The 12379-nt window shown below is 44.3% G+C and overlaps 1 protein-coding gene across 3 annotated transcripts in view; it reads right to left on the bottom strand.

Annotated features, from left to right (window-relative positions):
• The window catches only part of RSF1 (remodeling and spacing factor 1), a 61635-nt gene that overhangs the window by 48539 nt on the left and 717 nt on the right, over positions 1–12379 (bottom strand). The window lies entirely within an intron of this gene.

Below are 12379 nucleotides of genomic sequence, written 5' to 3'. Positions count from 1 at the left end.
ATTTCTGCCCTTTTTGGGGTTCACCACGGAGGTGCTGAAGAACCATGAAGATGTGGCACTGAGGGACACGGTCAGTGGGCACGGTGGGGATGGGCTGCCCATTGGACCAGATGATCTTAGAGGTCTTTGCAACCTCAAGGATTCTGTGATTTAGAAGAGCAAGTTTTTTTCTCTAGTCATTGTTGATCTCACCTGTATTTATAAGAGCATTTATACGCCGGGGTTCACCATTGGGCTTCATTTTTCTGTACTGCACTTTCTATCAAGCCTGGTAGTTAATTAGAAAACTTGCACCGTCTCTTCCTTCAATTACACAGTAACTTTATGGAACAATACTAACAGGTGTAACGTTTCTTGGCAGTTTCTCTGTAACTGCCAAATATTGCAGATACCATTTCTTGCAAACCCAGGTGTCGCAGTACATAAAATGTTGTCGGTTTACTGGACCCTGAAGAAATACAATAATATAACCATGCCATGAATTTATGATGAATATATGATGAATACATACGATGAATTTACATAGAAAGAGGGAGCACTGCGACTTAAGCATTTGGTATTTTACAAACATTATGTAGCATTACGTGAGCACAAGAGATCTTTAAGGATCTGCAGAAGAAAACTGTGAGGATGAACCCAACTCAAGTCATCCCGCTGCACAGAACGCATTTCCCCGTCAGCTGGCATGGAGCAACTGCACATTTGTTCTGCTCTAAGGTAATGTCAGCCCATGTCTTTATCAGCAGTTCAAGTGAAAATTTCTAACGTTTTCAAGAAATACAGAGATCCAGAAAAAGACGCAGCACATGTTAGGAGACTTGGGCAAAACACTCACAGAAGTTCAGCGTTTGCGGCAGCCGACAAGGAAGGCAGCCACGCAGCTGGGTGAAAGTCATTCTGCAGATGAAATCACAAGCATAACGTTTTAGGAGTTTCATCCAATTAACACAGAATTTGAGGCTTTTTAACAATTCTTTCACAGCTAGTAGCAACTTTTCTCCATTATTTCTTAGGAAATCTAGAGAGCAAGCGAGAACAGAAACGTTAAGAAATAAAACTGAGATAATTGCCTGCCAAAGCGTTAGTGGTAAATAGGAAACAGGTGTGGGGTTCGACCAACTTTCTTAAGCTTAGGTCTAAAGTAAAGGCAATTATTCAGACATACAGAACAAGCAAACTGCGTATGTGAGCCGATAACTGAATCCCAGACAAAGTGAGAATTCACAGAAGGCTCGTTCCTTGAAACTTGCAGCTCTGAAGTCAGAACTTCTACAAGCAAACTCAAGTTTTGACCGGCTAACAATATTCAAATATCTACATTACATCTCGGTAATGTAATTAATTGCAAGGAGTAGTTATAAGTCAGCATTATCTCCCATCTCTTTAGGCAGACCTGAAGCTACAAAGCTGGAAGGAAAGATGGTTACAGCCTGAAGGGACAGTGGCTTTCTAGCTGCTTTATTCTAACATATTGCTGTCACTCACAAGTTGGGTTTGAGATACAAACCCATAACACAACCAAGCACACGGAGACACTGTCAGGAGCTGGGAAGAGCTGGGCAGCCCGTGCTGCAGCTCCAAGGAAGGTGCTGCAGTGCAACTGCTCACCCTGAATCTTCCCTTCCTACACAGGCAGACAGCAAGGAGAGCAAACCTTGGCAGTAGAAGTTGTGTCTATACACAGCACTTGGAACAGAGAATGACGAAATGCATCGGAGCCACAGCGCACATAACCCAGGTCTTGGTCGGACAGTGACCACCACCTGCTGCTTCAGAATGTGGGCAGAGAAGCAAGAAACTTCAAGTTCTTGCTTTATTTTTCAATATTTTTACTACAACTCAGCATGTCTTAGAACCTAAATCTTGTTTGCTCTGGCCTCAGTAATAACTTGCAGCAATCGATTGCAATTATGCCGCATGTGAAAGGCATTTCAATTTTAATCACTTTTAAATTTTATTCAATACACCATGTTGCTGTTTCTACACGGCGAGAGGAACACAAACCTCTGGGAGCCTTAGTGCACATCTCTGCAGCCATCAGCATCCACTCATCTCACCTCCTTCTGTTTTCTTAGCACGTAAGGTCAAGTGTCCACGCCATAGAAAATAATTACAATAAACACATGAAATTCCTCTTGACTTCAGCCACAACAAGAACTCCCTTTCTTCCAGCCTTTGTTGGAAACTGTTTCCTGTTGGTTAATCAGTTTGTGTTTGAGTGATTACCACTCTGGATGCTGATGAGCATTCAGTGCTTGCTGGTTACAAGGGCTGAGTGCCCCCCAGTGTCCCTCCCTCAGCCAGGGAGCGTTATCAGTGGGGTGGAGAAAGCACAGACCGCTGGCAACATCAGCATGCAGTACCACGTCGGGTTGTGAACCGCAAGGGCTAACTGCACGCTCCATGGCTCACCTGATTCCTCCTGCCACAAGGAATCACATCAAGGAAAAGGCTGGGCGTGATAGTTCCTATTTTGGACATATCAGGTAAAGTTGCAGTGGAACACATGTCGACCAGAGAAACCAGTGACCTCCTTGAAAGGCTTTTTGCATATATACCTAAGTATTCCATCAGCCGTAATCCACATATCCATGCGTCTTTTAAGTCAGAAAAAAAAGAGCATAATATCTTTTTCTTCGGAGAAGAACATCACATCAGAAGTAGGAAACTACAACTTCATAAAGTTTATCAAAAACAGATGTGCAAGCTTCTTGCATTTGATCCCTTCAATCTTTGTTAGACTCCTTGAAACGTGCTGGTCGCTCCGCTTTCCACTCCTGTGCTCTGATTTCGAGCCTGTATATTTTTACCAGTCGTATTTCTAAACTCTTGCAGAAAGCCAGACGAGTATCTGAGCCTGGCAAAGCAGGACGCGTTCATACTACCAGCATGTACATCATTTCCTAACGCATCACTTTTATCGTATTTCATCTTCGCTGCCAGAAAGACAGCAGAACTGGAACGAGGATATCACAAATTAGCCTACTAATACATTATGCAAATAGGTTACTTAAGTTCTCAGCAGTGTCCCTATTTTAATTATCGTAGCGAACGATTTCAGACATCCGTTATCCCAGCCTGTGTTCTTTTTCTCTACATCTCTTCTCTCCAAACCCACCTCAGATTTGCTAGCTTCCTTCTCACTGCTGCCAGCTCCCACTACATTCTCCTGGGCTTTGTCAGGGTTCGATTTCCTCCCCTCAAACAGCTTCTGCTTGGCATCAAAACATCCCGCCCTTAAGCTTATCTTCGCTTATCCTGCTTCCATTTTGGCAGACAAAAATTCAGAGACCTCCATCAGCTTTGCAAGCAGGCTGCACCTAGGACACATTCACCCTTTTTCCTCCTTCACTTCCGACTGCTTTGGGGCTCCCTCATCTTTTCCAAAAGCTCTCTTCTTACTGTATCACTTCTTTTCACCTACTGTAACCCTTCCAAACCAAAGCAGATTGCTACTGTCACACAGGGGGTCAGCAGATCCTTGCAGAATGTCTAAGTTGAAAAAAGTGTTTTAAAGGACAGTTTTGCCCCTTAGTGCAGCAGCTCCAGCAAAGCAGCACTTTCCCACTGCCAGTTCCCTTCCAGTGAGCTCTCCAGACAGCCCTGCTCTTTCCCCAGTGCAGGGGAAGCTTTCCAGGTGAACACTCAATATGCAGTCCCCTACCTTGGATGCTTTCTTGGGCGCGTTAACAGCATCACACCACAAGCTCTGGGGTCAAACTAGGATTTATACACTTCTACCATCCACTAATTAATATGGCTTTTGTGAACCATGGCCATTTGTTCTCAGGAGGAAACCATTATAATCCTGGTAGTCATTAACACTAAAAGGCAACGAACGTGCCCTGGCACTTCTGTCACCAGATAGCTGTAGAGGAGTTGGAAAACAGCCAGGTGTATGAGGGGGACACAGAATGGAGGAGGAAATCAAGTGACTACTCGTGTACAAATTCTGCTTAATAACCAACTTCATTCAGCACAGTACTGCGTTGGGTCTTGGCCAACTAGGACTGACTGCAAGGTGAGACAAATGGCACAGCCTAAGACAACCAAGAGCCAAAACTCGATAACCACCAGTTTCTTGGAAACGAAACAAGAAAGGAAGCAAAAAAAATAAGAGAGAGAAAGAAGAAAAAGAATTTTTCTCCAAGGCACTACAAGACCTAACTGATCATCATGGAAAGAAATCTCACGCAATGAGGCAGCTGCTGAAGCGTAAGAATCTTTAGAAACGGGCCCTCCCTCGCTTTGAGAAATGGTTTGTTTGTCCCCAGACCATTACAGGCCTCAGCAAGGTCACAGTTTCTCCTGTAGTTCTCAGAAATCCTCCACCACTCCAGCTTTAAGAGCTCTGTGTCACTCCTGGGGAAGAGAAATGTCTGCATCAGGCTGATGTCAAACTGGGTATGGGAGACTGACAAATGCTACTGGCTACTGAGAAATACTTGTTCATGCCAGCGTGTTTGTTGAGCTTTGTAGAACAACCAGAGCAAAGGAGAGTTCACTGATTGGGGAAAAAGGGTGGAGATGGAAGGAGAGAAAGGGAAATTAAATAGGGGGGGAAAGAACACTTAAGTGTTATCAACAGCCACAGACCTGGCTGTGCTCTACAGCTGAAACAAAACCTATGCTGCTTTTGCAAGGCAAAAACACACACACACTCCTGTCCAAGCTTTATTATTTATTTCCCAAAAAATTTAATACCTGGATCAAAATAGATAGTTTTATTAAGCTCCAAAGCCACAGACGCAGTGCTCTGTCCCACTGCTGGCATCCAAGGAAGGGACTGGTCACAGCAGAGGGCAAGCACTGGGGACCACCACCAAGCACCCTTGTCCCAGTGGTGAGCAGTCACGCACAAAGTGCTGAATAACTCCAACTGCCACAAATCCAGAGGAATACAGCCATAGCTCACAAGTGCTGTAAGGTCCTGAACAGATCTTCAGGTTGAAATGGATCCTTCCAGAGAACCCCAAGACAGCTGGCTTTGGAAACGAGCAAGCACGCTGACTCAATATTCTTTAAAACCACATTTATTCCTCTTCCCATCGTCCATCCCTTCTTGCCAGCTCAATGGCTCTGGTTCCTCCCTTGCACCACCAAAAGAATTCTTTCTGTCCCTCCTGCCTTCTGCCTCCAAGTCACAAAGCACCAAGACCTGCCAGGTACTCAAGCATGTTTCTGCCAGGGGGATGCCATCTATCAGCTACTGCAGAGCGCAGGGACACCACAAATAGACATTCTGTTTTAATCTTCATATCAGCAACACTGTGAAGTTTCCAGAAGTTCCCCTGGGCTTCTCAGTTTAGCAGGGGCCATAAACAAGCTAATCTAAATGTCACCTTCAGAATGGGCTCAGAAGTGGGGCTACCAAGCAGGGAGCACAAATAATGTGCACATGAATCTGCTGGCTCCTCTTACATTCAACAGCATTACCTTGAAATAATCCCAAAGAGGAAAAAAAAGAAAAAGCTCCATTCAAGTAAACTAGAAAGAAAAAAAAAAAAGAAAAAGATTTTAAAAAAAAAGAAAAGAAAAAGCCTCTGGGCTACAAGCTCCTGGATGCAGGGAAAATACTTGGAGAAACTCTTACAGCTTTTGTCGATCCCTGCAGTTGACCAGTGCCAAGGACACAAGACTGATGGATGGCTGATTTCATCTGGAAGGGTTTTCCTGTGGCTGTCAAAACACATTCTGGAGCTGTTTTCCCACAACACACCCAAATGGGACAAGCAGCACCTACCCCTAACACACAGTACAAAACGTGTTCCAAATACGATATGCCCTAAATTCTGTATTCCTGAAGATTAGGGTGAAGTACTAGGATTCCTGAAGATTAGGGAGAAGTTTAGGCTCCTTCAGCAACCTGAGCTAAGTTTAGAAGCACTCAGCATCTTCAGGCAGGAAAGAACTTTGTTGAAGCTTACGTTTTCCATTGGGGATGCTATTTTGAACGTGCCAAAATAAGGCCAAGGCCTGGACAGAACATCACTCCTAGCTTCCACGCCATGGCGTCACTGAAAACTCAGTTTGATGTTTGTGAAGCTCTTTCATGTAGGTATCTGACGACAGAGCCCATGGGGCTTCTTTCAGTAAACAATTTCACACCGGCCACAATTCCCACTTGCATGCCTGAACCTCACACGCTTGTTAAAAATAAGCAATCCTTGAGATTTTGTGTCTTGGGAGGGACCATCACCTTTCCAGAAAAGCTGTTCTCCAGCTCTGCGCCATCTGAAGCGTGTTTGAATAGAACCAAGCCACCTACCAGAAGCACATCACCCTTCCTTGAGGGAGGCACAGGGCCCACACCAGAACCTGTGTTAAGTCCTGGTAGGGTTGAGTTTTAGCAGGGGTGTTCTGCCAGGGCAGAAATCGGCGCTCTGAGTTCCTTTTCTTCACTCAGCGTGGTATTCTGTCATCTTCTTCCAGCAAACAGTGTTACTGACAGAAACTGGACCTGCTCATTTACCCACAAGTACTCTATTTGTCCATCTTCCATACAGGATCCGAAGAAACGTGGAGCCCAGCTAGAACTCGCAGCCCACTGGGTGTTCCCAGCCCACATTCCAGGTGAGATGACATGCCAGATCAATCTACAGTAATGATATGAAGTCTTGCCATGGAAAACTAGCAAAATAGGAACAGTTAAAACAGAGACAGACATCCATACTCTGTTATGAAGCAATTAATTCCAAGATAAACTTAATTCATAAGGAAAGAAATTAAAAATGCATGTTGGTAAGACACGTTGACCTCAAAGTCACACTAATCCAAAATGACTGAAACGTAGACAAGAAAAGTTTATCCTGTAGTAGAGTATAGAGATCTATTTACCATCAAGGCAGCACAAGAACAAGTATCCTTGGTTCCTACTGTCTCCAAATGTAGCCCTGCTATACAGGGAGAATCTCAGCTCCAAGCAGCTGGAGTCTACCTTCAGCAAATCCGTCACCCCAACGACAAGAAACGTGGAGCTGCATAATTTTAAACAAACCAGAGGGGCAGAACCTCCGTCGTACTCAAAAATGAAACAAGAGCAGCAGTAACACAGTATATTCCTAAGTTCACAAGGTACACGCTTATTTGCAAGTCCACTGATCGAATCTGACATTTTTATTCTTCAGTATTTTATTGTTAACTTAAATACATTGCATTTTCCTAACAGGTGGATTAATGGGTTTGACAACGTTTGAAAATTTGGTTCAGTCCCTAGGTGCAGCAGGATGGCAGTGATCTATTTATTTTATATTTATGTACTTATTTTATACATATATATATATATGCATGCAAGTTTGACCTGCGTTTAGGTGACTGCTAAGTGATTTAAAGCAGCAGTTACATGTATTATTCATACGGGGCAGGAGTAGATGCAAGCAGAGCCCCACAAAGCTGATAAGAGTGACTTCTGCCTAGCTGACAGATCCTTACAGCAGCAGCAACCCTAAGATGTTGTTATAGCCACAATTAACAAGTTAGATGACAAATATCCAGCATCACCTGATGTGTGAACTAGCTCCTCCCACCCACCAAAACAAACACTACCAACAGTAGATGCCAGAAGTTCATCCTCTACATGGGAGGACAGTACAGGACTACATCTTCCTGCATTGAAACCAGACAGGAAGTTTCAAGCACAATATTAATCACTCAATTAGCATTTGACTACTTCCACATCACGTTTATTTTCTACTTTTAACACTAAACAATCAGCTGTGGATATCGAAGGCTACTGCAGTGTATCAAGACTTTCACCTAAAGTCACATCAAACCTGGTAACTTCTGATCAGCGCTGTACAAACAGGCTTGGTCTCAACTATAAAAAAAAAAACAAGCAGAAACAATCTATCACATCAATGGAACAACATGTTTCCTTCTTCATTACAAACATTCCTACTCTGGAGCTTGAAAGTCTGTCAGACTCCTTGTCATCAGATCCTGTTGGCCTTTGTTTGCTGCATTAAACAGCCACAGAGCTCCAGGTATGCTTCTCCCGTGCAAGTATTCAACAGCCGTATAAATCATCGTTAATCGTTAATTTCTTCAGAGGATGGTAAGAACCCTTAAGCTCAAAGCAGTAAAGCTTTCCAAAGGTATTGGGATGACAATGGGAAAACTGACATAATCCTCTGAAACAAAGGGCTTCAGCCTCCAGCGTCCTTCGAAAAGAGAAAAGATGTTAGGTGTCCAGAAGATTTAGACAAATAAAGCAGCTTATAAAACTTAACTTATTGATCTGAAGCATGGTAGCTCCCAAGAAAACAGACTGTGAGTTCTACAACATGGTAGCAGGCGTACTTCAAAAAATTTCAAGAAACCATAAATGACTTGCACGGGTTTCCCACTGCCTCTCACCTCGGCTCCCATTACAAAGCTAAAAAAGGAGGGAGAAAAGATTTACGAAAAGGAACCTACTATCAGGCACCTGCATCTCATTGCACCTTTCTTTGCACCACTGAAATCTGAGCCAGCACACAAAGAGCGTTGTTGTTATCAAACTCCAAACTCAACACCTTTGGTCGGTAACGAAGAGAAACACCTAAGTTGGCTCAATCTGTCAGGAGGAGAACGTCAAGGATCTAAGGAGATCAAGAAGCTTGAGCTCTGGTGAGAAGGCACAAGAGTGCTCCAGAGAGGAGCTCTGCACGCCAACACATACTCTATTTTGTGTTGTCAAGATTACCTTTAGCTTAATCATCACTGGGAGGACACTGATGCAAGTATGCTGCTTTGCAGCGTGCAGACTTGTTACCATTTCTCTCGAGAACAAATGCAACCTCACACTGCTAAGAAAAGCCTGCAAAAACTGGGGAGCTAACAGAGCCTAACACGCTTCGGGAAACGCCATTCACCTCAGTGAGAAGTTCTCCCATTCACACACTAGGGAACCTGGCAAAGCAGCAAGCGTTTTGAGTAGTCATGTGTAAAATTACATCTCTGTTGTGCAAGCTAACGTTCTACTAATATTTCCATTCACAAGATACAAAGTGCTTAATTAACATTTATACCAATTCTCAAGCTATTTACAAACACAAAGGAGGTGGTGATTTGATATCATGGTTCCTTAAACACAGCCCTAAATACAGATATCGTTCTTACTCCCCTTCATCATATATATTAAAATATTAAACTGGCAACTGCTCTTCTGTTACAAGTAAAGCTCTTTGCAAAAAACTTGTTCATGAGAAGAAGTGTTGTTTTACTGCGATTATTTGTCCCAGTGTGCACAGTTTTGCTTCTGTAAGCAAGCAGATGCAACAGAGTTAAGGTACGGCCCCACATCATAAGATGACCTGTATTAGTTCTGCATCTAAAAGCACAGTAACATGGGGGGTAAGGACAGCTCAGTCCTCATAAGAATGCAGAGTTCAAATAATACATTGAATCTCTTCATAAATCAAATCCTAAGAGACAATTTACTTTGAGGCATGTCAATTAGCAAGCATTTAAGTTAGCACTGCCACAAACTGAAGAAACACAACTTCCTTCATTCTCGAAGAAGCTGAAGACTGTCACAACTGCAACCCAAGTCATGACATGGCATAGAAAGCAAGAATCACGATTCTTAAAGGCAAGATCGTTATTCTTCCTCCAGCAAATTATTCACTAAATGACCATAGGTCTCATTGCTTTAATTGAATAGTTACAGCCTACAAATGAACCGCCAGCAGGAAAAGCTGAGCTCTTGCACTGTACAGCCTTCCAAAGGCTGCTTCCACATGTACACGTTTATCCCCTTCTGTAAGACCACTCAATGACGACCAGCAAGATCAACACCACCTTAACACTTTGCTATCCAGGCACGATTTACACTGCCCATCAAATCCCAGAGCACATCTTTTAAGTTGGTTAGCACGTTTTGACAAGGCCACACCTCTGTCCACACAGTTAATTCAACACGCATGCAAGGGAACAGCTAAGGAAATACATTCAGACTCCGGCACTCTTGTCACTCTTGGAATTGAGGTAGCAGAGGTAACATGGCACAGCTCAAACACTGAGCGTGAATGAAATCTCAAAGTCCTCTAAGAAATACCTGCTCTTTTCCTAGCTCTAATGCCTGCTCTGCATCCACGCAGCATCCCTTCCCGCAGAAGGTTACACCTTGTTTCTTTAGCAATTAGAACAACGAGCTTGTTCATTATTAACAGGAAAATGTAACAACTAATGAACAGCATTCAAACTTGAGCTCCTAGTTCTCCCTGAGGTTCATGGTTATAAGTTTCACCAGCATCTTCCAGCATTAACTCTCCAGACGTAAACTAAAAAAGAATCAAACGCAAGCTTATGGAGCAGCTGACCATCACAAAAGCACGAGCTCCAAGCACCATGCACCCCAAACTATTCATTTCCCTCCTCCATCGCAAGATGAACATGGAGAGCAGCTCCACAGAGACGTCACCTTCCAGCTGGGATTTAAAACTCATTCAAGATCATAAGTTCCGAAGAAAAAACACTCTGAAGTTTTGTGATTGTTTGCTTCGGGTTTTTTAATACCTACATTTCTGTCAATGTAAGTCCACTTGGTATCAAAAGTGAAACCGTATATAACTGAAATCCAAACCTCTTTTGTCCTCCAAAGAAAAACTACATGCTGTTGGTAAGCAACGGATGCTCAGAAGAACGTTTCTTCAGTTTTCAAACAACGCTTCGCAACTTTCTGACTTATACACATAAGATAAAAGCACTTTGGGAACTAATATATGTCAAAATCACACAGAGGAACCTACTCCCTGCAACTGTATGTCCAAAAGTATAAAACACTGCGACCAACAGCTACCGGCACCACAACCCTGCCCCGTGTCCCCCCCAGACAGGAGGAGAAAAGCAAAGAGTTTAAGAACTTGGCACCCATCACACCCGTATGTCACCCCACCATGAACTCCACAATGCAAGTCATTCACCAGCGATCCAGAGAAGAGCTGTGCTGTTTTCCTATCGGTACCCCCCCCGCAAACACATCAGAAATTGAAAGATTTTTATCAAAAGCATACACTTAGGTCACTAGCTCAGACTTTAATTTATTCTGCAGTCCACACACAAGAAGTGTTACATGCTAATTGACGTTTTTTCCACACACTGAGCTTCGTTATCTTCACAGACATTATTTTAAAATTGATATTTTCATTACGTATTCAAACTTTCAAGGGTGTCGGTGGCTTTTATTTTAAGTTTAGCAAAAGTTGAACAGAACAATCCTTTTGTGAATTAACCTTTTATGTAATATGACAGGTAGAGGAATGCAGGGGAAATTTAAAATAAATGCCTATATTTCCATAAGTTAACCCTGTGTTTGGAAGTTAGTGGATCCCACTTTCCCTTTTCATATTCATTAGGTACTGGACAGCATAAGGAGCAGTAAATGAACCATATTACGTTTTGGCTGGCGTGAACTCACAGACAGGACGTTTGCACTCAGCAAAAAAAGCAATTTCATTCCATGAGGAAGCACCCCCATGCTAATTTAGCCCCAAACCCCCACACTGAGGGTGGGTTTGATGGGGAAAGAGTCAGATCTGGGGGGCAAACCGCGCTTTTTGGCCCCAAATCAGCCCTGGGCTGGGATTCTCCAGCAGCAGGAAGTTTCTATGGGGCCTGCCGAGCATGCGCTGTGAGCCCAGCAGTCTCCCTATGTGGCAAGAGTGCAGAGGCAACAAGCAAACCAATAATCGAGACAGAGAGCAACAAGCACCTTCCCCTCTGGATCCCTGCTGGCATCCCTCCCCTAGGCCCCCGCGCTGCTGCCCAAGGCTCTCCCGCAGCCATCGCAGAGGGACCGGAGTCTGGCAACCCAACCCTTGCTGTGCTGAAGGGAGAGCAGAGGAGGAGCGGACAAGGCACCCTCCGCCTCTCCCAGTTCAAGGGGTGTCATTGGGAGCGAGAAAGGGAGAAGCTCTGAGCCCCCAGCCCAGCTGTAAGAGGAGGAGGAGGAAGGGGGCTTGGAAAGCATGGAGCACAGCACAATGGCTGTGTGTGCGGGGGGAAAAGGGGGGGGAGGAGATCGCCCACAATAGCAGAGCTGGGGGGGGGGGGGCTTCTGTGTGCCCCCCCCAACCCGTTTCTCACCCCACATACACAGAGCAGGGAGGGGACCCATCTTCATGCTTCACCCCACATAGAGGGGGGACAAGAGAGTGGGGAGAAGGGGAGAGGAGGAGGAAGACGGCACTGCCCTGTGCCCCTCCCCACTCTTTTTGGTTTAGGGAAGAAGTAGAAAGGAACACACACTGGGGGGGGTGAGGTAGGGGGGCACAGAGGCAACCCCCAGGCAGTGGGAAAGAGGTAGGGGGAGGAGACCTGAGGCCACCATTGGCCTAAACAAACAAGCAAACAAAAAAAAATTAGTTATTTAAGATAAGCTTAAATAACAGGGAGCTGG

Source organism: Numida meleagris, chromosome 1, assembly GCF_002078875.1.
Source record: "Numida meleagris isolate 19003 breed g44 Domestic line chromosome 1, NumMel1.0, whole genome shotgun sequence".
Lineage (NCBI taxonomy): Eukaryota > Metazoa > Chordata > Aves > Galliformes > Numididae > Numida > Numida meleagris.
The sequence above is the reverse complement of the archived record's forward strand: the minus strand, read 5'-3'. Positions and strand labels throughout refer to the sequence as shown.